The sequence below is a fragment of the Callithrix jacchus genome, chromosome 8 (genome assembly GCF_049354715.1).
Source record: "Callithrix jacchus isolate 240 chromosome 8, calJac240_pri, whole genome shotgun sequence".
In the NCBI taxonomy this organism is placed as follows: domain Eukaryota; kingdom Metazoa; phylum Chordata; class Mammalia; order Primates; family Cebidae; genus Callithrix; species Callithrix jacchus.
Genome location: NC_133509.1, coordinates 36,005,127 through 36,022,907, shown reverse-complemented (window position 1 = coordinate 36,022,907; position 17,781 = coordinate 36,005,127).

The following is a 17,781-nucleotide window of genomic DNA, read 5'->3' as shown; positions in this document are numbered from 1 at the left end:
AAGTCCTCGTGTCTTAAAAAAAAAATCAAAATACATCTAGTCACAAGCCAGCATCATCATCATCACCATCCTGAACCTGTCATAAAAAAAGCCAACGAGCAATTTTTTTTTGCATTGCAAAAACAAAAACCAGAAATCTTTTGGGGGATTCTGACATCAAGACATTTCAGAGGCATGAAAACAAGACCAGCGGTGCAATTAAGCACTATCCTTTGCTTGACACTTGTGTCATAGAAACAACAGCCAATGTACAATATTATCTCAGAGGGCAGGAAAAGGCCTTGGGAAGTTTCATCCTGGATATCCTTGGCCTAGGATGAAATATTTAGGTGGAACACTGGCCTGCTTATGAGCTGTGCACATGAATTCCTAAGAACTGCAGCCACTCAGCCTAAGTCATCCCCCCTGGTAATTCTACTTCCCCACGGCAGCACCCCAGACTCACTGTTACATTAGGCAATTGTGGTGAGCTGGTAACCTGATAGCAGAGCATTATGTAGTTATGTGGGAACTCTGGTTTCTGGAACAGACTGAGGTTCCCAAGCTCTGGTCTTATGCTATTTGGGCGTGTCTTTCACGAAGCACTCCTTGTAAAAAACAGAAACACTAACTAGCACTGTTTGGGGGCATGTTTTTCAAAAGAGGCATGACATCGATCCATTTCTTTCAAAGAGTTCTCATCAAAAAAGAGAAAAGTTGGTGGTAACAATAAATAACTCCCTTCTCTGCCTGACATTTGTCCCCCTAGCTTGTTTAAATACTGACCTTTAGGGTAAGTTATATCGTTTATAAATTAAAGTGTAGTAAAATAATGGTAGAGGTACATTACACTCTTGTTTCGTTTGTTAATTTTTATTGTTTTTGAGATGGAGTCTTGTTCCATAGCCCAGGCTGGAGTGCAGTGGCGTGATCTCGGCTCACTGCAACCTCCACCTCCCCAATTCAACTGGTTCTCCTGCCTCAGACTCCCAAGTAGCTGGGATTATAGGTGCGTGCCACCATGCCCGGCTAAATTTTGTATTTTTTTTTTTTTTTTTGAGACGGAGTTTTGCTTCTGTTACCCAGGCTAGAGTGCAATGGTGCAATCTTGGCTCACCACAACCTCCGCCTCCTGGGCTCAGGCAATTCTCCTGCCTCACCCTCCTGAGTAGCTGGGATTACAGGTGCATGCCACCATGCCCGGCTAATTTTTGTATTTTTTTAGTAGAGACGGGGTTTCACCATATTGGCCAGGCTGGTCTCGAACTCCTGATCTCGTGATCCACCCACCTTGGCCTCCCAAATTGCTGGTATTACAGGTGTGAGCCCGGCCTACACTCTTGTTTCTTAAAGAAACCATTTAACCTGGTAGGAAAGCAAAGTGAAATATTTCAGATTTAAGCAGTGAAAATGGATGGGGGAAAGTAATAAGGGTTTCTTATGTTCCAGTTTTCATGCTTTTGATAAGAAGCAAATTCCCTGTGCCCAGTCATCCAAACCTTACAACAGCTGGCTTTGAGAAGATGAGAAAGAAAGGAGAAGAGGCAGAATAAAGCATTTTTTCTTTCTTTCTCTCTCTTTCTTTCTTTCTTTCTTTCTTTCTTTCTTTCTTTCTCCTTCCTTCCTTCCTTCCTTTCTTTCTTTCTTTCTTTCTTTCTTTTTCTTTCTTTCTTTCTTTCTTTCTTTCTTTTCTTCTTTTTAGAGACAGAGTCTCACTCTGTTGCACTGAGAGTGCAGTGGTCCAGTCTCAGCTCACTGCATCCTCCATCTCCCAGGTTCAAGTGATTCTCCTGCCTCAGCCTCCTTAGCAGCTGGGATCACAGGCACCCACCACCATGCCTGGCTAATTTTTGTATTTTTGGTAGAGACGGGGTTTCACCATCTTGGGCAGGCTGGTCTTGAACTCTTGACCTTAGGTGATCCACCTGTCTTGGCCTCCCAAAGTGCTAGGATTACAGGCATGAGCCACTGCGCCCAGCCAAGCATTTTCATTACTCAAGCTGAGGGATGGTGTTGCTTTGGCCTTACAGCTGTACTGCCGTATTCTCAGAGTGAGAACTCAAATGTTTGATGGGAATTTGACTCCACTAGTCAGATCTTCTTAAAGATTACTCCTAAAGCCATGTTAAGGAGGGGTGGAGAACACACCTGGTAGGAGTGGTGCGTTGTGGGAAAGGAGAAAAAGAGAATGAAGAGATGCAGAGAGAGAGAGATTGCTGAGACAACTAGGTTAGGAGAGTAACTCAGAAAAGCTTGTGAGATTTTACTGTGTCCCCCCTGGATATGTGTAGAAGAATTTTAGGTATGAACTGGAACATGGGACATTCACTCTGAGAAAAGAAAATTTCAGGCAATATAGTTAAGGTTTGTGCTAACAATTGGGCTTGGTCACCCAGATGAACAAGTGCCAGGTCTCTAGCCTCATGGGAGACCCCTGTTGATTCCGTTCCCCAGGAGCTCCCTCCTCAAGCCCACTTGTGTCTGTGTGTGAGATGTGTGCAGGTGACACGCCTGAGGACAGGGTCTCATCCAACTCTATAGCCAGGTAAGCTGGCTAAGTTGTGGCATGTGCCCCTTGGTCACCCCCTCTTAAATGAGCTAGTGAAGAAACAAGTGGAGCTGCATCTTAAAAGTTTCCAGAGGTGAGATTTTAAAGTTTGGAAAGACGTCACTTTAGAATTATTTGCAAACAGCTTCCACATAAAGGGAAGTTTCCAAAAGAAGGTGAATGATCACTCAGGTACCTAAATTTTTAATACAGGAAATTTCCAAAAATACTCGAACGTCTTTTTTTTCTTTTCTTTCTTTTTTTTTTGAGATGGAGTCTCCCTGTTGCCAGGCTGGAGTGCAGTGGTTCGATCTGGGCTCACTGCAACCTCTGTCTCCTGGGTTCAAGCGATTCTCCTGCTTCAGCCTCCTGAGTAGCTGGGACTACAGGCACATGCTGCCACACCCGGCTAAATTTTTTGTATATTTTTAGTACAGCTGGAGTTTCACTTGTCGACCAGGCTGATCTCGAACTCCTGACCTCAGGTGATCTACCCACCTTAGCATTTCAAAGTGCTGGGATTAGAGGCATGAGCCCCCACATGCAGCCATATCCCAATATTTGCAATTTTGATCCAGTCAAGTACACTGCTGTGTTTGGAACTGGGAGCTCTGGTCATACTTTTTCCTAAGACATTCATGCTCCAGCTGGAAGGGGCAGACTCAGAAAGTCACAGAAATTCCAAGCAGTGCTATTCTCTCAGGCAATATCCAGTTGGACCAGGATGGACACTGATCAATGCTAACTGATCCATAGGCAGACCAGCGAGAAAAGAGAAAACCCGAGCAAGGCTAATTAGATTCCTTTCTTTAAAATTATGGCCTTGAGAAACTGAGAGACTAACTTCTTAGCTGTAAGAAATAGAAGGTCATGTAGCCTGGGAAGCTGGGCTACCCATCATGATACATGTTTCATATGACAAAAGAAGAGAGCAGATGTAGAGAAAGGGGTAGGGAGGGGACAGAGAGGAAAGGGGAATATCCTAAAGAGAGTGGTTTTGGGCCGGGCGCGGTGGCACATATCTGTAATCCCAATACTTTGGGAAGCCGAGCTGGGTGGATCACAAGGTCAAGGTTCAAGATCAACATGGCCAAGATGGTGAAATGCCGTCTCTACTAAAAATACAAAAGTTAGCCTGGCATGGTGGCAGGTGCCTGTAACCCCAGTTACTTGGGAGACTGAGGCAGAGAATTGCTTGAACCCAAGAGGCGGAGGTTGCATCAAGCCGAGATTGCACCAGTCTACTCCAGCCTGGGTGACAGAGTGAGACTCCATCTGGAAAAAAAAAAAAAAGAGTGGCTTTGATTCCTGGAAAGATTCCAAGTCCCATGAGTTCCCATGGTATTCCATTTCTTGTTTTTTTGAATTCCTGTGACTATTGTTTGTTTTGTAACCATCACTCCCCACTCCTCAACCACAGCCACCACTCCCGACTCTCCCCTACAGACTACCCTCACCTCTACGGAGTGGGTTCTCCTAGCTCTCTGTTCCTTCCAGCCATGGAGATGGATGCCTTAATAAAACACCCCCACAAAATGCTATCTGGGATTATTACCCTTCTAGCCACCAAACTAACAGAATACAACCTGCAAAAACGGAGAAAGAAAATAAAGTTAAAAAGATGGAAATCACCACAAAGTAGATGTGAGCGATATGACCAACATTTAAACTTTATGAAACATAAACTTTTACATTTAAATTTTAAAGTAAAAATGTTTGCCCTAAATAAGGAAAAATGAAAGATGACATAATGGGTAGAATAATAAAAGACTGGCAAAATAAAAAAAAAGTACAAGTAGTAAAAGAGGAAAAAATGTAAAAATCTAGAGAGCAGAATGGTGACTTCCTTCCTGGGAGGAAAAATACTGAAGGGGATGCCCACTGGGAGCTAGCTGCCTTACACACACGATGTTGTTGATTCTCACAACAAGCCTTTTGAGGCAGGTAGTGATACTTCCATTTAACAAGAGCACAGTCAACAGTTCAAAGAGATAAGACCCGCTGAGGTCAGACAGCGAAAAAGGGCAGAACTCCATGTCTGGCTGCCTCCAGAGTTGAGGCTCCAAATGAAAAATGTGCTTGTCTGCCTGTCAGGAAAGGTGCACGGCACAGAGATGAAGCACCCTGAGTGGAGCCAGTCTTTCGCAGGTCTCTCCACCTGGAAGTCTCAGCAACAGAGTTCAAGACTCTGTTCTATTGACTGTTTGCAGTTGTTGGGACTTTCCATACAGCTGGATCTTTTACAAAACAAATCCTGGCCCAAGACATGATTACCAAGGAGACAGCTATGGGGTGGGTCTTGAATGTAGGCTCATCTGAGGTCAGTGCGAGCAAATAAGGGCAGACAAAAAGGGTGCATCTTGTAAACAGCCTTGGTGATATTTACCGAAGGAAGACATTGCTGATGAGAACAACATAGCCTGGGTGTGGTGGGTAGCTTATCATGCCTACATGTGGGGCATTTCCCAATGGTGGTATCCTTGCCTTCTTGGCATTTGGGAGAAACAACCTTATCTAGAACAATGAGGAAAACAATTCAGTTACAGAGTTTGAAACAGAATTGCCTGTGACTTTATCACAGCTGGTCTAAGAGACTTTGGAACTCAAAGCAGTTCTTTAACCTGACTTCAAAACTTGTGATGTCTGAGGAACACAGCAAGACCCTATCTCTAGGGTCTTGCTTTTTAATTAGTTGGGTGTGACAGCACATGCTTGTAGTCTCAGCTACCCAGGAGACTGAGGTGGGAGGATCAGATGAGCACAGGGGGTGGAGGCTTCAGGGAGATATGATTGTACTATTGTACTTTATCGTGGGTGACAAATCAAGACTCTCAACTCAGAAAAAGGGGGAAAAAAATAACGTTCTGAGAGATATTCCTATTGCACAAGTGAGTGAATTCAAGAGCAGAAAAATGACAGTGGATTATGCCAGGTTATATCCTGCAAGCCCAAGTCAGGCAAAAATCAGGACCCAGAAATCCTGGCTCCAGGGTGAAGGTTTTGCCTTTTGATGCAGTTTCTGCAGCATCCAGAAAGGTCTCAGATTGTATCTTCCTTATACATTCATTCATAAAATATATACTGAATGGCTGAGATATGAGAGACACTTTGCTAAGTGCTAACAAAGTCAAGGAAGAATAAGACACAGTCTTAACCATTGAAGGCAATGTTTTGTGCAGCAGCCCTCCATTGCGGAACTGGAAAATACTATGCCTAAATTCTCCACTGTAGAATTGAGAAAATATTGTTGTTGTTATACAAGTATATTAAGTGCTATATGAACATACAATAAGAGACTTATTCTGGTCTAGAGAAGTCAAAGAATGCTTCATAGGAAAAATGAAGAATGAATAGGTGTTTCATAGGAAGAAGAAAAATGGATTCCATGTAACGGAAAGTCTATGCATAGTCTTGAAAATGAGAAAGAGTAAGAATCTTTGAAAAATAACAAACAAAACAAAACAAAACCCTTTGTCTGGGTTGTTCTTTTTAAGGTTAGAAAAGCTACCAAGAGTTAAATCATGAAAGATCTTGTGTGCTGAAGGGTTAGAATTCATGCGGTAGGATTGAAGTTCTAGAAACAGATTTTAGCCACAGCAGGAACATGATGGTATTTTGGCTTTACAAAGTAGTTATGATTCAAATTAAACACTGAAAATTAAAGACAAACATTTATATACACTCTCTTGAAAAACTCAAAGGAAAGTGACAGTAAGGGGATTTAAAAAGGTGTAAGCTCCCCAACAAAAGAGAGCTAATAGAGGAGACATCAGACAAAAGTTGACAATTGTATTTTGGAAGACGGAAAGCCAAAAAAAGAGGAGTTGCTAACTGATAAAGTGGGGAAAACGACCAAACCTAAAACCCTAATGAAACCTAAGAGGAAGCCAAGAAGAAACAAGACAAGTTGCTCTAAAAAACTTAGGAAAAGTCAGGATTGATATTTCTTGGTATTGATGAAGATGACAGGAATGAGTGGAGCCAAAAACAAAGGCTTTGGTGAATGTCCCTAAAAGTAAGTTACAGAGTCTTCCCCATACCCACAGCCAGATGAGCATCTATCTCCCCTCTTCCCTGGTAGAAGGCAGGATGTTTGCTCTCTGGATGGGCTGAACCAGCAGGGTTCTGGAGGCAGTGACACTGGGGAGTAGGGTAAGAGGCTAGACATAAACAGAAGGATTAAGTGAAAGTCCACATACTGAAGTGGGACACACGGAAACCTTCCTGCAGCTCCAAGAACACGGACATCCAAGCCTATGCTCCCCACAAAGGAGACTGGCATGTTATTCTTCGGAGAAAGTACCATCCCCAAAGGAAACACCTGCTAATACTGACATGGCAGTCACCTGACAAAGTGCCTGGCTCCCGTCTATCATTCTACAGTGCAGCCCACCAGTCTGCAAGTCCTACCAAGGCGCACAGGGCTTCCAATCAACTTTTGATTCCCTGACACCTAAATGTAGGCAGCAAAAGATCTCCAGATACATTAGGAAATTCTCCTATATGAGAGACAGGTTTTAAAAACCAGAGCAATAACAAATAAACAGGGGGGAAAAAAAACATGAAGAAAAGAGAGGCAATGCAAGAGAAGACTTCAAAAACCCTCCTTTAAGAATTCCTACACCTATATAACTGGATGCTGTAAAAATCTCTCAAAAATTAAAATGTTAGAGAAGAAGAAGTTTTAAAAATCCACAAAGAATTTGCAGGCAAAGTTAAGAATATCTCTTATAAGGCAGTACAAAACAACAAACAAGCAAACAAACAAAAAACCCACAATGAGTAAAGATAAGAAAGTAAAATACCAATACCAAGGCATGTCATTGTGAAATGTCAAAATACTAAGAATAAAGAGAAAATTCTTTAAAATTCCAAAGAAACAAATAGCTCCCATATAAAGTTGATTCACAATGTATCAGACTTCTTAACAGTGACAGGAAAAGCTAAAAAACAATGTAGAAATGACTTCAAGATCCCAAGAAAAACAATTACTTTCTACCTAGGCTTTAATCCCCGGCCAATCTCTCATTGCAGTATGAAATTAGAAACAAGGTATTGTCAGATATGTGAAGTGTCGTATACAATATTTATGCTCCCCAATATCTGGTTCTCCTTTCCCTCCTGGGTGCAAAGAGGACCATACTTCCCAGGCCTCTCCAAGTTAGGCAAGACCATGTGTTCTGACCATGGCTGTGAACAGAAGTGACACAGACTTCCTGGCCAAATAATTGAAGACAGAAGTGTGAATTCCATGCTTTCTGAAGAGCTCTGATGTTGAAATGGTGGAGCCACAAGATTGAAGCAGTTTGCATTACTGAATCACCACATGAAAGATAGTGGCCCTGTAGAGTTACCCAGCTTCCAGCCAACTTGGTGTGACCCAGAAAAAGACCTGACATGTTAACCCATTAAGAAATGAAGCTTATTTTTTTCTGTAGCATAGTCTAGCCTAACCAAATGTACAACCCATCAAAGATATTTCTAACTGTACCATTTCTCAGGAAGTTAATGGCTAACCTATGACCCAGCAATTCCACCTCTAGGTGCTATTCCCCAAAAGAAATGAGTGCATGCAACAAAAGACAAGGATAAGACTCTGCTTATAGCAGCTTTTTTTATTATATCCAAATACTTTACATTCATGCCACATAAAATAGCAAGAACAATAGAATAAATAAGTACATGCAACAACATGGATGACTCCCTAGCATGATATGAGACTACCAGACACAAAACAGTACATACCGTATGATGATTTTATATAAAGTTTAAGAACAGGCAAAACTCATTGATGGTGGTAGAAGCCAGAATAGTGATGACCCTGTGGAAGGTACAGGGCTGGGAAGAGGTTATTGACTAAGAAGAAGGATGAGGGAGCCTTGAAGAGTTTGGGAACTATTCATTATCTTGATCTGGATGTCAGTTATGTGAATGTCTGTGTATACAAAAATGCATTGGGCTGGGCACTTAAGTTAGTACACTGAAGTTTAGCAAACAGTTTGCAATACTTCATTTAAAAAAATGTTTAGGCTAGGTGTGGTGGCCTATGCCTGTAATCCCAGCACCTTGGGAGGCCGAGGTGGGCAGATCACCTCAGGTCAGCAATTCAAGACCACTGTGGCCACCATGGTGAAAACCCATCTCTAATAAAAATATAAAAATTAGCCAGGTGTGGTGGTGGGTGCCTGTAATCCCAGCTACTTGGGAGGCTGAGGCAGGACAATCACTTAAACTCGGGAGTCAGAGGTTGCAGTGAGCCTAGATCATGCCACTGCACTGCAGCCTGGGCAACAAGAGCGAAACACCATCTCAAAATAAATTAATAAATAAAATAAAATAAAATGTAAAAATGTTTAAAAAGCTGTTACTGGAGACTGTGCTTTACTGAGATACAAACCCAAAGCAGAAAAGCATAGGATCAACGCAATAGGAAATTCCACGGAGGACACAGACAAAAGCAATTCCTAAGAAGACTGGGCCCCAGGATGGCAGCTGCAGAGCAGTCTGCAGAGCAGTTGGGAGTGACTGGAGCTGGAGACAGAGGGATTAAAGTGAGGAAGCATCTAGAAGGGAAAAAAGAAAGAAAGAAAAAGAAACTGATAGATTATATTAGGGTCCAGCCCTATTCAAGGGAGCATCACCATTCTATCAAAGAATTTGGAGAAGAGTTCACAATAAACATAAAAAAATTAAGCAACAACAAAAAATAAAACAAGCTATTATTAATGAAATAAAAATGAAAAAAACAAACCCACAAAAAGTTACATAAACATGTTACCATAGTATACTATTTGGCTCAGCTATAAATTTTAGCCAGAATATTGTTAGATGATTATGTTGGGAGGATGAGAGGAAGTACAAAGTGAGGGCATGGGGGGGAGTGCTGGCAGCGGGGTATGCTAAGAAAGCTAAATTCTCATCAGCCCTAGAAGAAAACCAGTAGAAAGTGTCTGCATTTGAAACAAAATGAAACAAGTGAATGCACATATTATTTAGGAACATGGAAGTAAATCACAAAGAGTTGATAGCGTTTGGATTCAGGGTGGAGATGGGCAGGCAGAGGACTCTAATTTTTATTGTTGTATTGACTTCTACATTATATACATAAAGTATTTCAGCACTATGCTGAAGCAATTTTAAAAATTTCAAAAATCTGAGAAATCAAAAATAAAATGACTCATTTCAAAACACATTTTGATTCCAATTGGTTTTTTTTTTTTTAAAGTTTTTTTTAAGACAGAATCTCCCTGTCCCATAGGCTGGAGTGCAGTGGTACCATCTCAGCTCAGTGCAACCTCCGCCTCCTGGGCTCAAGTGATTCTCCTGCCTCAGCCTCCCAGGTGGCTGGGATTACCGGCACATGCTCCAATTGATGTATTAAAAACACATACATAGCACGGAGTAAGTTGCATAGAGAGGAATTTGTGGAGGGTTATAAAATCACACTGTAATCCTCTTAGAGATCCAAAAAGCTGGGACACCGAACTTGGTCAGCCACCAGTGCCTACTTCAAAGGAGACAGAGTTAGGAGATGCAACTGTAAGTTCTATCAGCTTTCAGCTCCATCACAGCTAACGGCATGATAGTGTTGTACCAGTTTAGAACTTTTCAGTGTAATCACTTTTAGTTATTATTTTAAATCCCAACTGTGCAATTTAAGTGTGTTTTTTAAAAATTAGGTTCTATTAAAGAAAACATGGTCCCTTTATTTAAATAAGGCAATCCGTAGCTACAAGGGGTTATACCTACCACTTTTGGAAGCCTATTAGAACCACCAATGTGGAAAAAAAATAGTTACTGAGCTAGTTAAAATACTAACACAATTTCAAGTATTACTGTATTTTTTTTTTAAAAAAAGGAAGACAATACAATAGTGTTTTAAGACTACAGAACAGAAAGGTATATGTGTGTGGCATAAATGAAATAAATCTTGATAATACAATTTAAGTCTCCTTGGATTCGGCTTTGGAAAAGAAATACTTAATGACAATGAACAGTAAAAGGAAGTTTGATGAACGGTCTAAGAAAAAAAATTTTAAGACAGGATCTTATTCTGTCACTCAGGCTGGAATGCAATGATGTGATCTTGGCTCACTGTAGCCTCGAGCTCCCAGGCTCAATCAATCCTCCCACCTCAGCCTCCTGAATGGCTGGGACTACAGGCTATAGGCATGCACCCTCATGCCCAGCTAATTTTTGTATTTTTGGTAGAGATAGGTTTGCACCATGTTACTTAAGCTTAAAATCTTCAATTAAGCTTTGGTTCTGTGATTCAGACATTTTGAGAAAAAATATTCTATACTCGAATGGTGAATGTATCTTCTAGTCCTCAACTTTTTCTTTGTTACTACCTATATAACAGGCTCTTTATTAGAACTATATTTGTAGCCAATGATAAAAAACAAAAAACTACTAATTGGTGGTATTTTTATCAAATTCCATCTGCTGCAGTTATTTAGATTTTTGTTAGTGAAGACTTTGAGAATTACTGCTACGTGATTATAAGAATTTATTCATGACACCTTCGAATCAACACAATCTACTTCCTTCAGATTCTAACTAGTTCTCAATATTTCAAAATAAATATTTAGCAGTTATCAATCTTTAAATCCAAGAGATGTTTTCCATGATTTTATTCTCATAATGTCCACATTATTGAAAAACAAACCAAAAGATAGAGAAAAATGCTAGCAAATAGCTAGCTATCTTTAAAAAAAAAAAAAAAAAGGAGGGGCGTTTGATTGAGACTTTTGATTTTGATGGTTCTTATGTTACAGAATCCATTTCACAACTAAATAGACCTGGATATACAAGGATGAGGCAACAAAGGTATTTCTTCCATTCTTGACTTGGAATGGCAATACTCCTCTCCATATAATGTGTGTTGGTTTGAAAATACATTTTCAAAAATATGAATTATTAGAACATGATAAATATAAGCTCTGTGCCTTCATATAACTAGGCCAGTTTGAGAAATTATGTAAGTTTAGTAGCAGCAAAATGTTCACTAAGTATTCACTGGTTTAATAGTTTTAGTATCTTAGAAGAAAAACTATTTCTTTTTTGTAATGTTTGGGAAATAAACATGCTGATAATTCTTTTCGCAACTCTAAGGTATATGCAACAAGATACTTTTTAAGATTGAGACCCTATGTGGTACCGAAGAAAGCATTCACTTCTCTCACACTTGAGGTCACAAATTTTTGCAAGTCAAAAATGTTGGCCATGCCAAAAACATCACGCTGCACACTACCAAATAAAAGAACACTGTTATTCTTACAAGGAAAGGTTTGACAAGACAGGAAATAGGCAGGGTCAGAGAAGTTTACTTAATACGGAGACTCATTTAACCATCATGAAGCCAAAATACAATGACACTTTAAAAAAATAAACAAATAGCTGTTACACAAAACAAAACCCCAGGATACATGGTCTCTACTGGAACTGATTATTAGAGTTTTAGCAAATATCGGAAGTGGATAACCCCAGAAAACACCCCCGGCATTTCTAGACATCCTCACCATTTACTTTTGTCACATGCACTTTACTGAGATAATGAGGATTAAAACAGTTTTAATTTGTGGGTAGAAAACAACGAAGGATTGATCTTAAAATGCTGCAAGTAAACTCATTAAAGGGCAATCATTTTGAAAGTTACATTCTCCTAAAAATGAGGAAGGAGGAAGAAGAAGAAAAAAAAGGAAGATAGGAAAAATCTAGCTGTTCATTACAAGTTTCCATTTTTGTTTAAACACAGCAGGAGGGCAAAGCTGCTGGCTGTGCCGGTCCTTACAAACACCAGGAGAGATTATACAAACCCTGCAGCCACCCAAACCTCATTTAAAGTTAAAATCATTGTTCTCTTCTAATGACTCTTGCCTGCTTTCACTCAAATATTGCAGCATTTTGTTTTCTGCCAGTTTGGACTCATTGAGAACTGTAGACATATAATTGCAGATAAATCATGAAAAAAAAAACAAAACAAAGAAAAACTACCTTTTACAAAAAAGCAAACATCAAGTGACATCTAGTGGTTGCTAGATTGTTATTTTCAACAACGTATTGTTTTAATATTGCTTATAATTTTTGTTTCCCCCATACAATTTCTAGCTTTTTTTTTTTTTTTTTTTTTTTTGAGATGGAGCCTCGTAGTGTTGCCAGGGCTGGAGTGCAGTGGCGTGATCTTGGCTCACTGCAACCTCCACCTCCTGGGTTCAAACAATTCTCCTGCCTCAGCCTCCCAAGTAGCTGGAATTACAGGTGCTCGCCACCACACCCAGCTAATTTTTTGTATTTTTAGTAGAGATGGGTTTTCACTGTGTTGACCAAGCTGATCTCGAACTCCTGACCTAGTGATCTGCCTGCCTTGTCCTCCCAAAGTGCTGGGATTACAGATGTGAGCCACTGCGCCCAGCCAGCCTGTGTTCTTTTTAAGATAGAAACAGATCTGATAAAGATAGTAAAGTTGCCATTTTCTTTTCTCAAAGAAAAATTCTTTTTCTATTATAATATAATATAAATTATATTATATATATAATTATATATATTATATATAAATATATAATATAAATATAAATATATATTATATTTATGTAAAAATATATATTTATATTATATTATTTATATATTTATATTTATATATATTTGTATATTTATATTATATTTATATAATATAAATTATATAAATATAATATAAATTATATATATATAATATAAATTATATTATTATAATATAAGTAAGAAAATAACTCAGCTGTAACTCATGCTGTCTGCATGCAAATAAAATGTTGCAGTCTATCTCACATTAAACTTATTTGGCAATTATCAACTGTCTAAACACATCTTAAGAGAAGATGACATTTCAAGCCCCAGATTCCACTCTTTATTTATAATCTTTTTTTTTCTTTTTGAGATGGAGCCTCGCTCTGTAGCCCAGGCCAGGCTGGAGTGCAGTGGTGTGATCTCAGCTCACTGCAACCTCTCAGCCTCCCAGGTCTCAGTTCAAGCAATTCTCCTACCTGAGCCTCCCAAGTAGCTGGCCAGGCTCAGCTAATTTATTTTTTATTTTTTAGTAGCGTCGGGGTTTTACCATGTTGGCCAATCTGGTCTTCAACTCCTAACCTGGTGATCTGCCCACCTCAGCCTCCCAAAGTGCTGGGATTACAGGCTGTTTATCTGTAATCTGAAAGGCATTATTAACTTGACAAGACTATACTGAGTTCAATTATTGTCCATATTTTCCTTTCTCTTATCCTGAGATTGCTACAGGGTAATTTTGCAAGTATCTAGGTCCACTTTTCACAGTTTTTGCTAGCTTCACCACAAGTTATTAAAGAACAGTGACTTAACGCTACACAGACATCAGCTGCAAACCTAACTGGGATTGGAATGGCTTAACAACGCTCCTTCAGTGATTTCATGTTTCTGAAAGGCGCCGTAGAAAATAAATGCCATGCATTGATGTCTTGAAACTGCATTTGTGAAAGAGACAGAAAAGGAAATTATTGACTGAGAAATTGAAAGATGGTGTTTAAATTTAGTTATTTTCTTTCCTTGCAAGGAAAGGAAACTTGGAAAATGCAACTGCAACCCAAACGCCAGCTGTCTGGCTGTCCCCAAGTCTTCCAGTCTTCTAGAGTCACTCTTTAGTAACAGCTCTCTCTCTCTCTCTCTCTCTCTCTCTCTCTCTCTCTCTCTCTCTCTCTCTCTCTCTCTCTCTCTCTCTCTCTCTCTCTCTCCCTCCCTCCCTCCTGTATAAAGCTCTCATCTGACTTCTGAGGAAAAGCTAGCATCCCTTCACCTTCAATCCTTACAAGGATTCTCAGGAGCTCTGCTTGTTCTTAATCTCAGCTGTGCATCAGGCTTCTCACTACTTTTTCTTCACCCACTTTGGCCCAGATGCAAACTCTTTTGCTTTTAGTCCCCCCTCCAAAGTCCTGCTGACACTCAAGCAGTGCATTTGACTGAAGTTTGGGTAATAAGAGGGGAGCTACAGCACAGATGGCTAGGAAAACAGATTAAAATGTAATTCATGAAGTGATACAATGTCTGGGATTTGTTTCAAAATAAGTCACCTTGGGTTGGGAGTGGGAAACAGGTGGGGGTACCCAAAAAACAAAATCAGCTGTGAGAGGATTATTGTTAAAGCTGACTGATGACTACACGGGGTTCATTATACTGCTCATCCTACTTTTGTATATGCTAGAAATTCCCATAATAGAAGTTTAAAAGGAGAAGTGTCTTAGCACCCCTTGAGGCAGGACATTTCTCACTGGTCCTTTCTCTGATTAGCCTCCTGCCGTATTTTGGCGTTCCCTCCCCCTGTTAACCACCCCACTTCACCAACTCCTGAGCCCCTCCCACCTCTCCACCTCTCCTCCTCAGCCTGCCCAAACAAGCCTTTGAGCTCTAAGATCCTACTCTAACATTTGAGTAGTCCATCAGAATGGTTTGCTGACTCCCTAAAAATAGAGACCAGTTTTCACACTAAGAGTAAATTCCGCCCCCAGGTTTACAATACCTCTTTCAGGTAAAAGTAACACAACTAGGATAGCGCCTGGTGTATATCGCACTTAAAAACGTTAGTTCTCTTCCTTTTATTACTTGTACTCAAGTTCTGAAAATCAATTCCAAAAATTTGGACACAGATAATTATATCGGGACAAAGCAGTTAAAAGATGATACTCTGGCCAGGTGCCGTGGCTCACACCTGTAATCCCAGCATTTTGGGAGGCCAACATGGGTCGGTCACTTGAGGCCAGGGGTTCGAGCACAGCCTGGCCAACATGGTGAAACCCCATCTGTACTAAAATACAAAACTTAGCCGGATATGGTGGCGGGCACCTGTAATCTCAGCTACTCAGAAGGCTGAGGCAGGAGAATCGCTTGAACCCTGGGAGGCGGAGGTTGCAGTGAGCAGAGAGAGCCACTGCACTCCAGCCTGGGCAGCAAAGCAAGACTCTGTATCAAAAAAATAACAATAAAAAAGATGATACTCTATGCCTACAAAGTAAAATGTGGCAGATGATTATTTTGCCTTTTAAACAAGAGATGTTCAATATAGACACAAAAGTATCTTTAGATAATAAACAATTTAATATTTATTTTTTCTCTTCCAACCACACTACAGTAACGAAGCTAAGCAGTTGTCACAGCTCCTGAGAGGTGACCTAGAAGCTGGAGGAATCAGAACTTCCAGATGAGCTGTAACCCGGGAGATGGTGGTACAGTGGGTGGAGCCTAGCATGGGTACCCAGCCTCTCTCCTATCTTTGTCAGCATCAACTGGCAACCGCTCCTTTACCTCCACTTTGTCTACTTTGACCTAGAAAACAGGCTTTTGCTTAGTGCAGCTCTGAAGTCAGCTGAGGTTAATGTTCCAGCCTCACAGAAGGTGTGCTTATGAAGAGAGGAAGTGAAGTTTTGTAAGGGAAAGGACTTTTTGTTTCAAAATATGTGTGGGGAAATAAGAAGAGAATTCATCTGGATAATGAGGTTAACAATACAAAGGTATTGTTACAATAAAACTGGATGTTGTCCACATTTCACATTCCCAGGAGAAAGAAAAGAGATTCAGAGATTTGGGGGTGGGATCAAGTAGCCGTGGCTTCTGCAGCCTCTTGCCAAACACCTCTGAGCAAGGGACACAGAAAAGTGGACGTGTTGCCGCTGGCATGTGCCATTGTCCCCAAACACATATGAGACAGTGTCAGCACTTACTGCTGGCTGTAAATTGGAAAAACACTTCCTTTCTTTTTGCCAGCACCATTTTCCCTCCCACTCACCCCTGGAGTCTGACACAGTTTCCATTCCAAGGAGTCTGGGTAATGAGTCCAAGAAGAAAGGGTAACACTCTCCAGCGAAAGAGCTGGCAGCCAGCGTGAGATGGGTGCAGGGATCAGTTTAGGCTGAAATGAATTAGGAAACATTTTTAACTTGCCTTTTGAAGTTTTTGTTGCCTGATCATCAAACCACTTCTTGGGCTATATATTGATTTTTCTGACTGAAAAAGTGTTTCATCTCTTCTATGATAATCAAACAGTCTCAGTCAACAGCACCTTCTTTTTTCTTAACCATATTATTTCATTCACTATTACACAATTATCCTACACTCCTCCACATCTGACAGGAACCTCACACAGCCTTAGTTGTCTTCTAATACGATTTTCCCTAACGTCCTCATGACAAACGTTTCCATTTTAAACATGTAGCTGCAGGGCTTTCTATCATTGTTTGCCTTTGCTCTCGTCAAAGTGTATTTTGTGAGAGCTTCCTGTCATTTGTCCTGATATGTTACTATTTGTCAGAGCATCACCTCTAAAAGTGTCTGCTTCTCTAAGATGCCAGAAAAAAAAAATTCTTCTTAACTAAAATTTAAGCCATTAGGCTGGGCGCGGTGGCTCATACCTGTAATCCCAGCACTTTGGGAGGCTGAGGTGGGTGGATCACAAGGTCAGGAGTTTGAGACCAGCCTGGCCAACACAGTGAAACCTCACTTCTACTGAAAATAAAAAAGTTAGTCAGGTGTGTTGGCATGTGCCTGTACTCCCAGCTACTTGGGAGGTTAAGGTGGGAGAGTCACTTAAACCTGGGAGGCAGAAGTTGCAGTGAGCCGGGGCTGTGCCATTGTATTCCAGCCTGGGTGATAGAGTGAGACTCTGTCAAAAAAAAAAAGAAGTTAAAAGTTAAGCCATTATAAATCCCACAGGGATTTTAAAATGGGCACACATGGGATTTTTTTCTTCTAAGTATAATGTTCTTTCTAATACTCAAAAAGAATGAACTTGTAAAAAGGTATTTTGCCAGGCTGGGCGCGGTTGCTCACACCTGTAATCCCAGCACTTCGGGAGGCTGAGGCAGGCAGATCAAAATGTCATAAGATCAGATCATCCTGGCTAACATAGTGAAACCTCATCTCTACTAAGAATACAAAAATGAGTCAGGCGTGGTGGCATGTGCCTGTAATCCCAGCTACTCAGGAGGCTGAGGCAGGAGAATTGCTTGAACCTGGGAGGTGGAGGCTGCAGTGAGCCAAGATCATGCCACTGCACTCTAGCCTAGGCAACAGAGCAAGACTCTGTCTCAAAAAAAAAAAGGTGTTTTGTCATATTTTCTCTCTAGCCCTTGGCACATTAGAAAATAGTCACAAAGAGTTACTACTCTCCTATGTATTCCACAATGTGCAACTCAAAGGCCAATCTCATATTTGGTTCAGACCTCAGTAGAAACTTGGGCTAACATCGTTCATGGATGGCG